Source organism: Erigeron canadensis, chromosome 3 (genome assembly GCF_010389155.1).
Source record: "Erigeron canadensis isolate Cc75 chromosome 3, C_canadensis_v1, whole genome shotgun sequence".
Lineage (NCBI taxonomy): Eukaryota > Viridiplantae > Streptophyta > Magnoliopsida > Asterales > Asteraceae > Erigeron > Erigeron canadensis.
In genome coordinates, this window is record NC_057763.1 from 2,508,475 (window position 1) to 2,512,045 (window position 3,571).

Below are 3,571 nucleotides of genomic sequence, written 5' to 3' on the forward strand. Positions count from 1 at the left end.
GTATATTTTCGTATCAAGTTTGAGGTTCATTAAATGATCCAATCAAGGTTTCAAGGCTTGGTGATCGTTTAATGATCCCAATTATGAGATCATTAATGACCCAATCAAGGTTTTTAAGGTGTGTGATTGTTTATCGATCTAAATCAAGGTTTCAAGGTTTATGATCATTTAATGATCTAATTATGTTCGTATCAAGGTTAAACGGTTGTTATCCGACACTTGGTTCTTATAGTCAAAACCTACGAACTCACCAACTTTATGTTGACGCATTTTAGTACACTTTTCAGGTAATCAAGTGAATCAAAGACGTGATGGATGATTGCATTGCATGTGATAGGATTGAGCTTGGACTTTTATGGATCCGTGATTCATTGCACCGTTCATGGGTTAGCCTAGGATCGTTAGCCATCATTGAACTATCTTTTGTAAATATTGATGGTGTTGGCTCGTGCATTATTTGATCCGAAACTTGTAATCGTATTTGAATTATGTATGGATTGCTCTAATCCTTGATGCATTTAGTCGTCTCTACTTAATTCCATGTCGTGCTGAGCTTTTCTATTAATGCCCCATGTTACAGATGCACAGTGACAGACACAAGTGGATAGGTGACGTATTCAAGGAAGAAAAAAAGAAGACCTTTGGTTTGAGAATTAAGAAGATATGGTCTAAAATTTACCACGTCACTCACATAATTACTCTTAAAAACATTGTTTCAAAAAAAATGTCCCATGTCTTATTTATTATGGGAATAATATTAACAAAAGCATTAGTATTTATTAAAAACTTTTACTTCAGCATCTCTTTTAGAAAAGAGGAGTTGGGCGCTGAGAGTGTTTTAAACAAACAAGGAGGGAACACATGCTGAGCGTGTCCTATATTTTGTCAGCGACTTCATGACTAACATTGGTCGCTGACTACAGTTTTTGGCAAACTGTCAGCCATCAACGGATTTAGAAGTCTTTACCGAGCCGTTTGCTACTGGACTAGATGAAGACTTTAGCTCTCCATTGCTTTTATTTGCTTTTTCCCAAAGCAACAGGGATCAACGGATTTTATATGTCTTACCAATAGCCGTTTGCTATTGGACTGGATGAAGACTTTTAGCTCTTCATTGCTTTTAGCTTGCTTTTTCCCAAAGCAAAGGGATCAACGGATTTTATATGTCTTTACCAATAACCGTTTGCTATTGGACTAGATGAAGATTGGTCATGAAGCTTGGAGGCCTTAGACCTTGAGGTGACAATTTTCTCAAGGTAACGACCTTATTTTTTAATTCTTCATTTGATATTTGAAGATTCTGATTAAGAAGTTTTTGAGATTCAAGCTCAACATGGACATTTCTCAGGTCCTTAAGCTTGTCAGTTTTATCACTTAGCTCAGCACTGGCTGACTTAAGCTTGGACTGAAGATCAACACGAATCGATTCAATAAACTGAATGTCACAAGTAATTAAGGGATTCAAAAACTTCAGACTTATTCTTCAGAAGCAGAAGAGAAATTGCATACCTTTCTGAGAGTAACATTTACCCACTAACTGGAGTAGACTTGATCCTTTGTCAGCGCCTAATCGTCAGCGAGTGCCATAAAGCAGATAACATCAACATATTCTTCCCCTCCTGCATCAGATTCATCAGAGTCTGCCCAGTCATGTTGTTCAGCAACAAGACTCTTGGCAGGGAGCTTAGCTTCTTCAACATCAGCCATTTTAGCACGAAGCTCATAGTACTTTTTGTATTCATTAGCAGGCTTGACTGAAGAGGGCCTCGCTGAAGAAGAAGAGAGCTTTGCTGTCTGCAAAGATGGGATAGAAACATTGCATTCTTTTTGGTAATGGCCTTTCCGAACACTCTCCAACATTTTTCCTGTGATTTCTCAACCACTGATTTTTGAGAGACAGTCGACTTACGACTATTCCATTTTTGGAATATGTCTTACCAGCGATAAGAGCAAATTGCACGAAATCTGAGAAACTCTGTCTCTCCTCAAAATCGAGGTCATTGACAAGATCTGGGATGAGATGGGGTGGAGGAGGAGCTGTTAACATGGATGGTGTTAACTTCAGTAGAGATGAAGAAGATGAAGGAGACGAACCCATGCCTCTTGGATTCAGCTTCTGCTCTCAAGTTTTGAGCAAGAGCTCTCTCTCAAATTGAAGAGTTCCAAGTCATGCGTCTTTAGCTGCTTGGTGGTATGGAGAATCTGTCTTAAACCTTGCCACTTAATTGGAAGGCTGTCAATGAACTTGTGGCATACTTTAAGCATATCATGCTCTATGCCAGCATTTGTCATATCATTCAAAAGACATTGAAGCGATTATAAGTGCCATCCAGATTTGATGACAAGAATCCTTCATAGGCACGCTTTAGATCTATCTTTTGGTAGCAAGAACATCTTCCGTACCATCAAATCTGGTACAAAGATTATCCCACACCTTTTTGGCAGAAGAAAGTTGATGACAAATTTCATAATGTCATCAGGAAGGGTGTTGATAATGAGGTTGTTAGCCTAGCATCTAGATTAATAAGCCTGCGCTTGTCATTTGTCCATTGTACTTCTGATTTAATAAACTCAGTGATAATCTCAGGAGCATCAGCAATGGCTCTTGGTGTCCTGGTGACCATAATCGGTACATATGGCCCTCTAGTTAAGATAGTCATTAAGTAAGGTTGTGCAGAAGCATTTTCTCCTTCCAAGATCCAAATCATGAGATTCGAATCTTGGTGGGATGGAGACATACCCAATGTCTCTGGTATTAACCAGAGTAGGGACTGCAGTCATGAAGAAAGATTTTAGGAAAAGAAAGAAAAAGTTTTAGATGTAGAAAAATAAAAGTACTAGAAAAAAAAAATCTTGCAAACTTTTACTCAGATCAGATTCGGTGTATCGAACCACTGCTCTGATACCAACTGAAAGTCCCAAGTTTGCAATGATTATATAATTAAATGATTAAAGTAATTATACTAGGAATGTAAGACAAGAATGTAAACACGATTAATCATATGTATTTATTAATTAAACAGTGAGTACATGTTCGGTTTACAAAGAAGAAGAAGAGAAAGTACTTGTTAAATTTTTGAACACACAAACTTTTACAATAAATGAAAGAACACACAAAGTGACAATTGTAGAAAAAAAACCAACAAGAGTTGCGGCTAGGTCAAATGATTCTTTATATATGCAAAGACGAGAATCACATGACAACCAATAGATGTGACACATGAAGGTTGTCAACCATATTGGAGGATGGTTCAGATCTGCAGAGTTCTTCTTTCTTCATCGTGTTTGTTTCCCAATACAGCATGAAAGAGAAACTCCTCAGTACTAAATCGGTACAAAGTCACATGGCTTCATCTTGATCTTGCACCACGTGCCTTGGGACCATCCTTCTTATCTTCATTTTCCGCCCATATTTGACTTACAAAATATGACGGTGAGTCATTGAACTTACCTTTAACTGGAAGATAATATAGGTCATTGAGAGCTCGCTGATGAAGTGTCTTTCTGAGTCTCTGAGTGAATCCATAACTCAACAGTCTTTAACATGCGTACATGTTATCATGTTGGTGTT